Source organism: Ursus americanus, chromosome 15 (assembly GCF_024610735.1).
Source record: "Ursus americanus isolate L20-20 chromosome 15, mUrsAme1.1.p, whole genome shotgun sequence".
NCBI lineage: Eukaryota > Metazoa > Chordata > Mammalia > Carnivora > Ursidae > Ursus > Ursus americanus.
The window spans coordinates 57,568,999-57,585,167 of record NC_142141.1 but is presented as its reverse complement, the minus strand read 5'-3'; the positions used below and the strand labels follow the sequence as shown (position 1 = coordinate 57,585,167).

The 16,169-nt window shown below is 44.6% G+C and overlaps 1 long non-coding RNA gene and 1 other non-coding gene across 2 annotated transcripts; both read left to right on the top strand.

The window, feature by feature from the left end:
- The first annotated feature begins 27 nt into the window (after positions 1-27).
- Positions 28-3,176, top strand: LOC148108882 (uncharacterized). Its single transcript, XR_015726889.1, has 2 exons — positions 28-342; positions 2,768-3,176. It is a non-coding gene; the product is annotated as an uncharacterized LOC148108882 (long non-coding RNA).
- On the top strand, positions 2,599-2,668 carry LOC123791276 (small nucleolar RNA SNORD123). The gene has a single exon (XR_006779317.2). It is a non-coding gene; the product is annotated as a small nucleolar RNA SNORD123 (small nucleolar RNA).
- Positions 3,177-16,169: the final 12,993 nt, after the last annotated feature.

Below are 16,169 nucleotides of genomic sequence, written 5' to 3'. Positions count from 1 at the left end.
CTTACTCCCCTCCCAGCCTGGGTGAAACCCGAGCGCCCCACCCGGCGCCTGACCTCCCTGGGCCCCGCCCCCGACACTGCCCTTCCCGGGACTGGACCCCCTCTGCGCCCCCCCTACCCCACTCCTTCTTCTTTAGTGCGAGTGCGCCCGAGCGTTGACTTTCGGGGACTCCCTCTCCCCCACCTCGCAGAGACCTTCTGTGGCTCCCTGCCCCCCCATCGGGCCGCTCAGACGTGGCTGTTGGGGGGCGGGGGGGTGGAGAGGGCGGGGTATAAAGGGCCCGAGGCTGCGCGGGCCGAGCCCCGAGACGTGGCGCGCCCACCCTGCCGGCCTCATCTCCAGGTACGTGCGCGTCCCCCGGCCGAATTTGGCCGTGTGGTGGGGGTGGGCAGGGACCGCCGGGGCCTCCCGGACTCCGAGTTGGTGATTTTGTTCGTTTTGTGTGACATCCACATGCGTGCTCTGGTCTGGAAACTCCTAAAAGACCGAGAGAGTTGCTTCGGGTTCTTGGAGGAGCTATTTTAGGGTGCATCTCCCGGCTAGTTCGGCTGGATTTCAGCGGAAAGAAATTAGAGAAGTGAACAAATCCGACCAAGCGAGGGAGGCAAGTCAGGGGATCCCCACGTAGCCAAGCTGAGCTTTCAGAAAGGAGCCCTCAGACGGACAGGGTCAACTTGTCCAATTCTGGACTAAGTGTTACTTGTTGCACTTTTGCCGGATCTTTGCGGCCTTATGGAGCAAGTATTAAAGTGAAGAGATTCATAATTGGAAAGCAGAGTACCTTTCAAGACGCCTGGAATTTCATACTTTGTTGCAGAGCTTCCGTTTGGAACCCTGAAGGGCCGCGCATGACCCTTTCCCTCTGGATGGGGGTGGGGAACGCTAGCTCTCGGCCCTTTTTTTCTCTATCTCGGCCTCAGAGGGTGGCTTTAAAAGTTTCCCTTGAATAAGGAAAAGCATGAACACCCCCACCGCTGTCCTCTGTTACCGCAGTGACACAGGGTGCCCCTATGGCCCCCATTGACAAAACCGCTCCAGTGTCGGGTTCTCGGGATTTGTCACACCGGGACGGGCCCAGTGTGCCCTCACTGTGCCACTGAGCCCATCTGTGAAACAAAAAACGGGTCCCTGGCTGGAAGGTGTCATGGCTCACCCAATAGCCTCCAAGAGGAGGATAATAGAAATACGAAGTGATGTTGATTTGTCTTTACAGTCTTTATAGAATATTTCCAGATGAAATATTCTTATATAAAAGAATTAAAAGCATTTCTGAAGGTTTACATGGGACGAAGCCCAGCCCCAAGCCCCCAGCTTCTCTCTCTCACTAGTGATGGAGCTGCTGTGGGTCCTCAAAGCCTCACTCGGATTTCCTGTAAGACATCCAGAGGAAATGTCAGCGGAGGGCCTCTTTGTAGAAGTATTCTTCCCTGGGTTGTGGGGGGGGGGGGGGGGGGCACTCAGCTGGTGCAGGGCAGCTGCCTGTCTCCTAGAGCCTTAATGAAAAGCTTAATACTCCTCCTTATGTGCCTGGCACGCGGGACACTAGCTCCTTCCTGACATTCCCATTGATCCTTCTGCCTACGTGGCACAACGGCCTAGGAGCCTGGGAGCACACCCCCCCTCCCCTGGGAGGAGGAGGCTGGCCAAGGTCTAGCCTGGCTGCTCTGCCCCTGGAGAGCTGGGGGAAGGGGAGGGAGAACACAGCTTTACGCTTGACCTTGCAGCCCTTGAGTGAGTGGGCTGACCTGGGGAGCTTCCAGCCACCAGGAAAAAGGGAGGCAGAAATTAGGACCCAAATGTGTTTAGCTAATTCTTGTCATTGCCCCTCAACATTATGTTTAAAGGCATGTACACTTCAAAAAAAAAAAAAAAAAGTTCTTGGCACATTGAGACTTAAGCGTTGGGAAGAAAATAGCTTTCTACCACCATAACCCAGGAAGGATCATAACATAATGTTTAATATGTAACTTTATGCGTATGTGGGGTAGAGGGGTCAATTTTACAGGCAATTTACAGGCTATAAGGAAGCATTGTTAAAATTTGTATATTTCCTGATAATGAATTACAAACAAATTAATAACAAGAATGAGATGGGGAGAAGGGAACCAAATAATAACTGAATCGCATCCTTAGTTTAAAGTAAAATGAACCCAAACTGAGGGCATGATTTTGCCTTGTGACCTGGGGAAAGGTCCTTTACTTTTCTGAGCTGGTCTTTTCATCTGGGCTTGAACTGATCTGCGGACAAGTGTGTCTTCTCTTAGCATGAAGGAGATAGGAGGTGAGATAAGACCCTCTCCAGGGCCCAGCACAGAAGGAGGCTCTTTACAAATAAAATTATTTTAAAGAATCCACAGATGTTTCCTTTTCCCAAGTGAAATTTCTGACTTTTTTCTTCCCCTGAGAAGTCATCCCTCACTGAAGGACTTCCTCCTACATTGGGCTGCTTCTCATCACATTGCAAAACTGGAGGTGATAATTTCAAAACAAAACTGTTTAGTTCTCTTCTTTTCAAGATAAAATTATAGCTCTCCCTGAACGGTTTCTGATGAGCCAGGCACAGCATGTAAACAAAAAGAGAAACCTAGCCAAACACTTGGTGAAAAGGATGAACCCTGGGTCGCTGATTCATGTGACTTGAAAAACGCCATCCATTTCCTGATTCACCTTATTTTCTGTGTGGAGATAGGAGGGATTTCTTATGTCTCCGTGATAAGTAACCAGTTTTGTCTCATCTTTCCCTCCCTCCCTTCTGATTGAATTCCAGCCGCATGGCTCGAGACACTGCCAGCTCATCGGAGCAGAGCCCGAAGGGGGCTGGAGAGACCACCACGGCCACCCGGAGGAGGTGAAGACACCGCTGTAGGTCAGGGGTGCCCTCAGAGGGAACCCTGGGTATTTGTGATCTTTAACGACTGGACGAGATTGTATTAACATCATGAAAAATCTCAGTCCAGAAATCGTAGCCTTTGGGCATTTACATCTTAACCGGATTTTCGTACAGATGACCCAGGGACACATCACAGTCATCAGCTACAAGTGGTCTTCTACTCTGGTTTTCCTTCTTTTAGATCTGTGGCATTTAAGAATTAATAAAACTGCTAGATCAACAACCCCATCCGTTTTTGTTTTTAGATGGCCAAATATCCATAAAAAGATGTGCCATTATGAAAATTGCCTAGGCTGCTTTTTGTTCATGTATTTTTAGTATCGAAAGACCCGTGAATATGGCTACAGGTGATGCAAACCTAAGTTTTGGCAGATGAAGAATCACCAAGTGGGGAGAGTTCAGGGAGCCTTCAGCCCCGACTCAAGTCCCTTGAGCATTACCAGAAGTCTTGCGGCTTCTTTTACCCAAGAAGGGCCCACCGCCCCCTTTAGTGTAGCTGCCCATTCCCCTGGCGAGGTAAGCAGGCCAGCGTTATTCAAAACCAGCAGCCTGGACACTAAGAGAGAAGAGAGAGAAAATACTTCTGGCACACCTAACAGTGAGCACAAACGGGCATGGGGCAAAGTGCAGGAGCCTTCAACGGAAGGACTGGGTTAACTCCATGTGCACCTGCACTCCAGCCCTCTGCCCTTCTGTGCACTAGACACTGCTCTCCCCTTCTCTGAGTCTGACTCCACCCAAGTCCATCCAGAACCTGCTGCCAGCTTCCCATGTCTGCTCAGAGAGACGTGCTTTGCCAAGGCAGTTGTATAAGGGAACTGACACGGAGCCACCTAGCCCTCACACAAGCCAGGTGAGTTCTGCTCACCCCTGAACTCTCTTGAATTAATTCCACAAGTGAAAAACACCTCATGCAGTCATCTGGGTGGCTCAGCCAGTTAAGCATCTGCCTTCGCCTCAGGTCATGATCTCAGGGTCCTGGGATTGAGCCCCCACTGCATTGGGCTCCCTGCTCAGCAGGGAGTCTGCTTCTCCCTCTGCCCCTCTCTCTCCCCCTGTTGCTTCTCTCTCTCTCTCTGTCTCTCAAAAAAATAAGTAAAATCTTAAAAAAATTGAAAAGAAAAGAAAAGAAAAACACCTCATAGCCACATTCGGGGGAGCAGCTGCTTAAAGCCCACCCACTAGGACCCAGAGCCAAAACTGAAGGATACAACAGCCAGGGCATACATCAGCGAGAAGTGCTCACCTATTTTTCACTTAGAAAAGTTTAGTAATTCATCTAAGGGCCTATTAACAAAAGACATTTCATTTTCCTTTAGCTATGTATCCAGAAGACCTAAGTAGTCTAGAAATCTGGAAGCGTTTTTGCCTTTTCTTTGTGGTTAAATTTCTAGCAACCCAATTTCTGGGGGAAAAAAAGAATATGCTCAAAACACCTCAAGTCATCTTTTTATAAGTATAGTATGGAGAGAGGAAAAATGCTAGATTGAAAAGATTTTTGAAATACCTACAGGAAATGCAGCTGGTTTGTGGCATGGAAATAAACATCCATATGGTTTCCTACGTGTCATTTTCTGACATTGGGCCTTATACATATCTTGAGTGTCTATAAGCAAACAATGGCTGTACTGTACTCGATGTCCTCCATATTGCTCAGTCTTTGGAAATAGAGCTTTGGGGGGAAATAAGTCCCTTTGGAAATATATTTTCAAAAATAATGTTAGTCCAACGTAGATTAAGGAATAAAATACAAATTAGTCTGCCTTTGTTTATTCCAGGGAGATTAACTCATAATAACCTTGAGTTCAATGAAAAGAATATCTACTAAGTGAAAATTAAGTGAAATTAAGCCAATAGACAAAGTGTCTCCTGAAGCAAATCAGTGAGAAGACGAGCTGTCAAAGGTCCTGTCCCCCATCTGTCAAATCTCATTTCAGACCTTTCCCTTCATTCCCATTGCTGTCGCCTTAATTCAGAATGTCAACTTCACTCACCCCAAATCCCAGCACTTCATAGTGGTTTCCCCGCCACTCCTGGTCCATAGCATACAGGACAGTAATCATCCCCAAACAGCAATCCCCATTGTCCTTGATAACACAGACGCCCTGATTTTACTTGAATTATAATATGGCTAACTTTAAAAAAAAATTCTGGAAGCTAGGTGAGACCATGGAACCTAGCTGTAACAAGATTTAACTTGGTGCAGTTCCAAGAAAGGTTGCACAGAAGGGCCCAACGTCTAACAGCATGACCTTCCTTGCCCTTCCCTCTCACTTCCGATTCCTGCCTGGAACGTGACTATGGTGGCTGAAGTTCCAGCCCCCATCTTGAACTGTAAGGTCACCTTGATAATTCAAGCCATGAGACAAAGGTAGTGGAGCTAAAAAGTAGAGCCTAAATCCCCGGTGACCCTAGGGAGCCCCCATCTCAGCCTGGGATTGCCTATCCCCAGATTCCACAAGATGAGAAAGAAATCACTTTCCCTTTAGTTTACCCATCATTGTTTCTATTCAGGGTTTATCTAGAGAATACAATTCCTGACTGACAGAAGATAGAAGGCTCTTCCAGATCCGGCATCCCTGCAGCGTCATCTCCACGTCACCAGCCCTGCTGTCTTCCCTCCTGCCCTCCCTCGTTCCCTGCTTTCCCACCTTCTGCCACGTTTGCTGCACAGCACTTGCCTAGCCCTCAGCTGTACGTTAAGAATAGAATGGAGAGAAACAGAGAAGATTCCTGCCCTTTTAGGACAGGCGTCATGGAAAAGGTGGCATTTGAGCTGGCATTTAAAGGATGATTAGTGCCTAATGAGAAAATGGAAGGGGGGGTCCTTCAGGCGAAGACGGTGAGATCCAAGAAAGAGTGGAAATATCAACTTTAGAATTTAACTCAAACACACTTGTGAAAATGCCAGGGATAGTTATATAATCGCAAAAGGATAGCAATCTGTACAATCTTATTAAACAGTAGAGAGGAAAAAAGATGAAACAAAGACAATTTGATCAACCCAGTAGAAGGCTGGAAAGAGAAAGAAAACAAAAATGGGAAGAAACATATAGAGAAGAACTAGTAGAAATTAGTAATCATATAAAATTGCATTGTAGCAGGAAGCAAAGTAAAAGAATGGGAAAAATACATCAGGCAAATATCAGTCAAAATAAAGCTAGTTTACAAACACTGTATCAGAAAAACAGATTGTAAGATGAAAATCTTTTTCAGTACAAATATTCACCATAGAAAAAAATTCAGTTCATTAAGGAATACGAATGTGTATGCAACTAACAAAATAGTTTCAAATATAAAAGGTAAAAGTCTACAGAACAATTAGAAAAATTAACAAATCCACAATCTTTGATGAAGCACATTCCTGTCACTAATTGATAAATCCCTACAGGGGGGGGAAATAGTAAGAATTCAGACATCCTAAGAAAAGCAATTAGCAAAGTTATTCTAATGGAAATAAATGCCCAGGCAAGATTTCCAAAAATAAAGCAAGTCTGGGGCCACAAAGCAAGCCTCAGTGAATTTTGAATAATCAGCATCATGTGATTAGTTTACAAATGAATAATTTAAAAAATAATTTTGAAAACTTCGCATTTGTCCATTGTAAGCCACATATCTAATAGCACATGCGACAAAGAAATTGTAATGGAAATCAGGAAAAGTCATATGTTGTATGAAAATGCAACATTTAAAACTTAAGTAATGCAGCTAAAGTAGTATTTACAGAGAAATTTAGCCTTGAGTACTTAGGAAAGAAGGACTGAAATTAACAAGCTAAATGCCCAACTCAAAAGCGAGGAGCAAAACAAGGGTAATAACATAGTAAATACCACATATTAATGAAATAGACTATAAAGTTACAATGGAATGAACAATACCAAAGCTGTTTAAAAAAATAATAAAAGATTGATAAAGTAGACAAATGTCTGACAAGATACATAATTCACTAGAAAAATTTAGCTTAGGAAACTAAAGAAATGAAAATCTAAGCACATTTATAACCATTAAAGAAACTGAATCAGTAAATACTTACCAAATGATGACTTTCCAGGAAGACTTTCCCAAATATTCAAGGCACAATTAATCCCTATTTTATAATTTATTCCAGTGAATAGAAAAACTATAGGGCAAAGTCCTCAAACTTCAAGGATGTTTTATCATTAGAAAATATACTAATACGAATCACCTCCCCAGCAGAATTAAGAAGAAAAATCATATGATCATTTCAATATTTACTTAATATACATTGATAAAATTCAATGTGTGTTAATCATTTAAAAAAAAAGTGTCTTGGCTATTAGACTAATAATAGAAGGGAATTTATCTAGGTTAATAGACTATCTTCCAAAAACAAAATCCACATAAAGAAGATGTGATCCATATATACAGTGGAATATTACTCAGCCATCAGAAAGGATGAATACCCACCATTTGCACCGACATGGATGGAACTGGAGGGGATTATGCTAAGCAAAGTAAGTCAAGCAGAGAGAGACAACTATCATATGGTTTCACACATATGTGAAACATAAGCAATAGCACAGAGGACCACAGGCGAAGGGAGGGAAATCTGAAGGGAGAGAATTCAGAGAGGAAGACGAACCATGAGAGACTATGGACCCCAGGAAACAAACTGAGGGTTTTAGGGGGGAGAGGGGTGAGGGGAGGGGGTAACCAGGTGATGGGCACTAAGGAGGGCACGTGTTGTGATGAGCACTGCGTGTTACACATAACTAATGAATCACTGAACATTACATCAAAAACTAATGATGTGCTACTATACAGTGACTAACTGAACATAATAAAAAAACAACAACAACGAAAGAAACGAAATCCACAAAAAAACTTGGCATTTAATCACGAAAAGTTGGAGAACGTTCAGTTGAAAGAGATTAAGACAAGCAAGCACACATCCACGCTTCCAAATTCGACACTGAGACGGTGTTTGGAAAGGAAGAAACAAACTGAGCTGGAAGCGATGCAATTGTCTCCAGCAAAGCCAGTTAAGAACATCTCCAGATAGGGGCACCTGGGTGGTGCAGTGGGTTAAGCTTCCAACTCTTGGTTTGGCTCAGGTCCCAATCTCAGGGGCTCATGCTCATTGGGGAGTCTGCTTGAGAGTCTCTGCATCTCCCTCTCTCTCACTGACAAACACACACATGCAGGCTCTCATGCTCTCTCCCTCTCTCTCTCTAAAATAAATAAATAAAATCCTTAAAAAAAAAAAAGAAGATCTACAGATAAATAATTAGAATAGAGAAAGTTCTACAAGTTTGCTACATAGAATCTCAGGATATAAATCCGTTCTGTTCCCATAAACCCACAGCAAACATTAGAAAATATAATTTAGAAAAAATAGCATTAACAAAAAAATCGATAGGTTACCTAAGTAATTTTGACAAAAGGTATGTTGGACCTCTGTGGAACACTCATTAAACTAAATTTAAAGATCTTAAAGAATGTCACAATAAATTGATGCTATCCCACATTTATGTGTGGAGTGATTCAGTATATAAGATCTTGAATATGAAATAGTCATTCAAAAATATCCACACTCTGCAAATTCATCCTTAAATACAATGGAGATCCAATCGAAATCTCAACTGGCTAAATGGAACTTAAGTAGGTCCTAAGAGTGATAAGCAAAGCAAGGGCACATGTCTAAGAGTGATTAAAGAATTCCTGCAGAAAATGAACAAGGTAGGTTGGAATCCTTATTGTTCATAAAGCTATTGAGATTAAGACATTGAGATATTGGCGCAGGGACAAAGTGAACAATATAACAGAGGGCCCATAAACAGACCCACATATATGCCATCTTTGATGTGTGACAAAGGGGTCCACTGGGAAGAGGTGTGACTCCATAAATGAATCTAAGACAATCGAGGCCCCTGATGTAAAAACACTGAATTAGATACCTCCCTCAAGCCATTTATAGAAATAACTCCAAAGTGGATTAAAGCCAAAGTGAGAAACAAAACATTAAAACATTTACGAAAACGTATAAGAAGCTATATATATGACCTCTGGGTAGGGAAGCAGTTCTCAAAATAAGATACAAAGACCAGCCATAAAGAAAAGAAAAAAAAAATCAATATAGCAAACAACATTAAAGTTTAGAACCTCCATATGATGAAATACAACTTAAAAGCAAGCCATAGCTGGGAGAATTTCGGGACATACAAATGACAAAAGATGGTAGACAGGATATGTTTTCAAAGTCCTACCAATCCACTGGAGAAGGAGGAAACCAGAGAATACTGGACAAATGAAACAGAACCCTCAGTGGCCAATAAACAGAAGAATAGAATGCAAGCCCCCCAATATTGCTAGAAGCGTAATTAAAACAAAGTGGCACCATGTCATATCGATCAGATTGGCAATAGTGAAAAAGTCTGGCAGTACCACCTGTTATCACATATTGGCAAGAGAAACTGTAGAGGTGTGAATTGGTCCCATCACTTGGGAAGGCATTTTGGGCACTCTTGTCAAGTTGAAAATCTACATTCCGTACAGTCCAGTTGGCAAAGTTGCACAGGACCTACTATGGTCACATACTGCCAGTTGATATAAAGTATTAGAACAACAGCAAAAATCCTACCTATGTAATGTATGGACACCAGCACAGCAGTTAAATAGCACAGAACTGATAAACACTAAATTCAGGTTGTTTATCTCCAGGTGGGTGGGAGGGAGATGATGGAAAGATAAGGGCTGCCAACTTTATCTGTGCTTCTGTTTTCCATGAAAAAAGTGAAAAATATGAAGCAAATATTGAGAACTGTTAAGACTGGATAGAGCTGGTTTGGTGGGCGTTCATTAGATTGTTATCCTTTTCTGTATGCTCACAAGATTTCGTAATTCAGTAAGGGTGGTTGATGGGAAGGAAGGCAGTACAGACAGTAGGCGAAAGAAGCTCATTAGAGCAGCTTTGTCCTGAAGAGGAACAAAGAACCTGGGAACAGCTGGAGGGACATGAGCACAGAGGGCTATTTTTTAAAGTGGGTCATTTGAGGCATATTTAGACATTGACTGAAATAACTTCACGGACAGAGAAATTGACCACGTACTAGAGAAACAAGATAATTGTAGGCACAAAGGCCTTGGAAAGAGACAAGGCAGTAGAATTTGGGTTTGGAGAGAGCAGGGGCTGTCTTCACATTGTCATAAGAGAGAGGGCCAGGTGGGAAGAGAAGTTGTCTTGGTGCAGACGAAGGCTGGGCCCCTCTGAGATCTTTTGTTTTCCGAATGACGTATGAAGTTGGATTCGGAAGAGGAGTAGGGAGAGGGCATTAAAGTTAGAGAAGAGAAGAGAAGCTATGAAATCAACATCTTGGAAATCAAGAAAACGAACTTACTGGAATCTCTATGGTGCATTGAATGACCAGCTGAGGCATGTGCTCCTCATCCTAAAATGAACTCCATCTGCATGATAGTGGGATTTTCTCCAGCCGAGTTCAGCAGCTCAGGCACGAGTGCAGAGAAGGCCGATGACTGGGTCGCACCAGGAGATGGTTTCCCAGGCAACAGAAGAAGAGAGAAGCAGGAAAGCTGAGGCTGTTAGCAAGGAAGTGACTTTAAGGGTGGTCATACAATGTAAGCTATCTAAGAGGACATGGGAACAAAAGCAAGGATGGTGTCAGTGGAGAACATTGCACTGGGAGCCTAGAGAAGGTGAACCAGAAGAAGTTGTCATGGGGCAGGGTAGGTTAAGGAGGTGCAGTGGTCCAAGATGTGCCCATGACAATGGGACCTGAGCTGGAGAACTTAATGGCCGTTGCAGACAGGCAGGGCAGATGGGTCATGGAAGAAAGCCAGCCTCTTAGATGTGTGAGGAATGTAGATGGCGAGGTCCCCAAGAGGAATCTTGAGTGAATGAAGCAGTGTGACACAGAAAGTGAAAAAAAAGGGCACTGCTTTGCCCATCTTACAGTTTGAAAATGTGGTCCAGGGAGAATGAGCCTCTACGTAGCAACCCACAGATGAATAAGCAGGGGAACCCAGGAGGGTTGGACTCCAAACTCCACACTCTTTCGCCTGTACCAATCTTCTCATACAAGTTTCAACACAGTAAACTTGAATAACTGAACAATGGAATTTGATGCTAATCTTCCCGGACCTCCTCTGGACGGAGCTGGTCATCATGACCCTTAGCCAGTGTGACTAATCTGGAATATCTGGGGAGTTTTTTCAACATACACAAGCCCAGGCTGACCCTACACCTAGTCCTCAGTGTCTGGGGGATGTGTGCAGACCTGTGATTTTGTAAAAGCTCCCAAGTTGAGTCTGATACCCAGGTACTTAACAACCATTAACCTCAGGTTATCGTCAGTACAAAAGCTCACCGGTCTTCAAAGTGTGAATGGTCCTGATAGTCCGGAGAAAGAAAGGATCTAAGAGAACAAAGACTTAAGTGCCCAGTTGTGTTTTTCTGTCCATTTCTATGGTTCTTGCTCTGAGTATCCTACACTGCAAGTCATTCCATACTAAGCTCTATTAACGGATATGTTTGTCTGTTCAGAATCTTATGTTATCACAGAACATTCTTAATATTTGCTTATCTTGCTTAAAGATTCACTGAAATATCAACTTTCATTAGTGGATTTCTAGAAAATGTTTTGCTGATCTGTAATATTTTCTGTAAAATGTTGCCAAGTTTATTACTTTAGAGGCTGCCAATCCCCAGAGACTGGGGATCTCTCTTCCGTCTGTCTATCTGTCTCTCTCTCTCTCTCTCTCTCTCACACACACACACACACACACACGCAACTGTTCTCTTCTGCTAAGATCAGATTTTCGAGCTTTGTGCATGAATGGAAGGGAAAGAAACTGAGAAAAGATTCCCCACTACAGAGCACCAAAACCGTTTTAACTACTATTTATTTCCCTTCTGCCCTCACTTCCCAGTTCAACCAACACAGACATGATTATTTAATTATGCCAGAAGGAGAGCTACAATCTTTTTTTCACCTTTCCCTACCCCCAGGAGATGATGTCATTCCCCTTCACCCCAGGAAAACATGTCAGGCTCTTGGGCAGGTGAGGAAATGGCAAGCAGACACCTTGTTCCTAAAAAATGGTGCCACACCTTCCAACCTCCCCCAAGTTGAATGACGGTACACTGACTGGGCTGGATTGTCTTCTGTTTCACTCCCTAGAGCCTCGTGCAGTACATGGCCCAGGATTCACCCAAATGTGGGAACTGCATCGGAGGAGTCCCAAGCATCTGAGGCCCAGTGAAGTGTCTTGCAATGTGTCATTCATGTCCTGGTAGAGGCATAGATGGGATTCATATGGCGCTGCTGGGGACATCAGAGGCTGGATCCTCCCCACCTCCACTATTGGACCAGGAATTGAGGACTTTGCCTGTAAAGGCCTGGGAGTAAATAATCAAGCTCCGTGTAAATATACAGTCTCTGTTGGAATTCAGATTCATAAGCTAATTTCAATAACACTGTATTTACAAAAGCAGGAGGGGAGCCACGTTGCCCCCCACCTCCCCGGGGCGGCCGTTGGGACCTACTCCAGCCCAGTGGTGCTCGAACTTGAGCATGCCTCAAAATCATCAGGAGGCCTTGTTAAAATCAAGCTGAGGCCCAGGAACCTCCTGAGTTTTGGATTCCGTAGGTCTTGAGTGAGGCCCAAGACCTGACAGCGTCCGCCTGTCTCCAGGTGATGCTGATCCCATCGGCTTGGGGACCACACTTTGAGAACCGGTGCCCAGAGGAATATTAACACGCACAGCCTGCCTGTTACCTCCTGAAAACAAATCAGAATTAGTATAAGCTCTTGCCATTCCTATTCCTAAGTTCCTATCATTTTCTTCTCTCTGCAGGCTTTATTCAGGAATTTGGTTTTCTGGAAAGTTAGCTCTTCAGACCGGGACCAGGTTTTTATCTTGGTATTCACAGTGCCTGGCAGAGTGGCTTATGTTACCAGGTGCTCAAAATGTTTGCTTGTAGAATGAAAATAAAATGAAGGACTGTACTGTGTTAAATGATTTCCAACAATTTTAAAATGTGATAAAAATACTAAGGATTTGGGTAAATTGCTCTGACTCAGAGAATGACATTACCTAGTGCGGGAAAATCATTTGTATGGAACAAGTTGCTCATTTTGTCCAGTTCACACATTTAAGGAAAATCTACATTTTGAAGACAGTCCTGAGTTTTCTCCAAGTCACGTGAAATGTAGCCTGCCCTGAGTTACAGTTCTCCGTCAGAAGAAATCCTTGCCTGTCAAGATATTGTTCCAAAGGAGGCGCAGGCTTGAGGTCTCACACAAGGCAGTACCAACCTAGGCAATAAAGGATCTTATGGTTAAAAGATTGGGATCAGGGGCGCCTGGGTGGCACAGCGGTTGGGCGTCTGCCTTCGGCTCAGGGCGTGATCCCGGTGTTCTGGGATCGAGCCCCACATCAGGCTCTTCCACTGTGGGCCTGCTTCTTCCTCTCCCACTCCCCCTGCTTGTGTTCCCTCTCTCGCTGGCTGTCTCTGTCTCTGTCGAATAAATAAATAAAAAAAATAAAAAAAATAAAAAAGATTGGGATCAGGCTGACTGGACACGTCCAGAAATAACTTGAGCTGAGGATGCCCGCCTGGATTGATTTCCCCCTCGGGGTGAAGAGCCAGGTGTCAGGCGAGGACCAAGCTCCTTACAAATCTCAGTGCTCCGGCTGAACCCTAAAGGCATCAGAGCCCCATGGTTCCCTTTATTTAGAAAAATGGGTGGGACATTAAATGTCCTCCAAACTATTTGAATGTGAAAAAAAAGAACCTCATTTAGCTTCAAAGCATGACTTTTCTCCCCCCCAACCCCAATTCTGAAAAAAACCCGAACACAGCCACAGTGTGAAAAGACCGCTTGCAGTATTTGGTACACACGCATCCAGGCTTTCCCGCGTCCAAATGTTAATTTGAACTGACAAAACACTCTCGGCACTTTAATTTTATTTCATAACGAAAAGGCAAACTTAACTTCTAAGCACTTTTATTCCGAGTTTAATGGCTCACACTCTCGAGGTCGGCAAGCAGATGGAGTTGAAGACGAGAATGTATAATTGCAGATTATGAAACTGCAAAATTAATATTACTTTGTTAATGTCAAGATAAGATTTGAGAGCCAGAAGGGATTTTCAAGATCATTGATCTTAAACCTCATCACACAGATGAAGACAGGGAGACTGGAGTGATGATTGTCCTTCCCCGACGCACAGAGCCAGTAGGGGACAGAGCTTCAGCTAATGCCATCTCCTGGCACGTACGCCGGTCTTCCCACTCCTGGGGCCCACTCTCCCCATCAATTCCTTTACAGGAAAGGGGCTCTAACTTATTCTTTGCTGCTTCACCTTCCCGTGGACATATTTTCGAGAGAGGGAGAGAGAGAGAAAGAGAGAGAGCCCATCTGCAATAGTTACTTGGCCATCATTTTCATTGAGTCCACCATTTTGAGTTATTTCATAATTTCCTTTGATCTGGTAACAAAACATCAAATACAATCCCAAACAGAATTAATCAAGAATGACTCAGCCTCACCATGTGGAGTAGTAATGAGGATGTGACCGGGTTGTATAGGACAGACACCCAAAAGCACAGGGGCTCAAATGCTGGAGGTTTCCAGGTGAAAGGGAAAGGTGGAGAGGGCACCATATAATACTTCACACCCACCTCGGGGCCCTGGTTCCTTGTCTCCGTCGCTCTGCCATTCTTAGAAGGCTTCCCGTGTCTTCACGGTCCAACATGGTTAACCTCCACCCCAGTAATTCTAGCCAGGAGGGAAGGGAGGGGAGAAAGCGGAAGGGGAGAGAACGTTCTTTCCCACATGGCCATGCCCTGGACGCCACACACATGTTTCCTTGGTCAGAGCTTAGTCCCGTGGTCAGACTTCGATTCTGAACAAGCTCCTGCCCAGAGAAACAGTAGATAGTATTACACACTACAGAAGAAGCAGTGGTTCTTGCTTTCTGCCTTAGTTCTGGGTCTATTCTCCACAGGCTCAGTCCCCTTAGACTAGCTATACCCTGAAAGGTAAGTTTTCTGTCCACCTGCCACATCCAACATTTAATAGTGGAGCAGGAGCCGAACTTCAATGAGGAAACATCTCCCAGTGGAAGACACATAGCAGACACAAGGTCTTACTGGTTTATAGACCCTTCGGAAGAGCCTCTGCCCAGGAGCGGAGTCAATTCCTTGGTCACTCTGTCTGGCAGCCCTGGTAGACCTCTCTGGAAAGACATCCTCGTCCATTGTCTTCCATGGCCCCTGGCTCTGTCTGCTGGAGTGCGTTGCTGGTCCCTCAGCCTCTGGGGTCCAGCTGGGGCATGCAAAGCTGTCAGCAGGGTGGCAGTGGTTGCCAATCGCACCCTCCTGCAGGCTCACCCGCGGCTTCTTTGGCAGCACAGCTTCCTCAAAAACTTAGCAGTGACCACCATTGAAACCTTTAAATTCGGCTTTTTTATGTCTCTACCTCCGTGCTCCGCTGAAATTCCTTTCAAGTTAATAGTGACTATCTTGAGAGTGCCTGGAATGATAGTCTTGATGGGAAGGAAATTTCCCTCCTCTGATGTCCCACTGTCTGACAGGAAAATTCTCATCTGAGGAACGTGAGAACAATCTCTGATTCCATAGTCCTGCCTCCTGCCCTGTGGTCTCACTCTGCCGCCTCATGTCACTGTTCCATTTTGGGGTCGAGTTTGGATTTATCAACCTTACAAAGTCCCCAGAAGACACTTACTCAACTCAGGTGACTATCTGGAAGTGAGTCTGCTCTTCAAGAGAGCACGTTTTCTTAGCAGAGCTGTGTTCCCTCCATTTTTACTTCACGTCTGGCTGGCTTCGGTTTCAATTCACCTCTTGTGCGTCAAGTAGCAGGCAAGACGCACCAATGTTCTGAATTTTCTGACCCTTTTCCTAACTGTTGGTTAGTGTTCTGCCTCCCAAGATATTGCAGATGACCATGTCCCTGGATGCTTTGTCGGCACAGAACGTGGACCACCAGCTTCCCAGCCACCAAGATCTGGGTCTTTGCTACCCACTCTCAAAATGTTTTCTCTAAGCCAAGGACATCCATTTTAGGTTCTAACAAAGGCAACTTTGTACCTAATTCTTCCCTATAGATTTCGGAGTGGGAGAGAGCTCCACGAGCGTTGGTGGCATAAGCTCAGAAGTTTTGTTCTCTCTCACGAAAGATCTGAATTTCGGTCTCTGCTCCACTAAGGTCATCAGGCACCCAGGCTCCTTCTTCTTGTTCCGCCATGCCCTGCTGATTGTCTTGCCTTCAT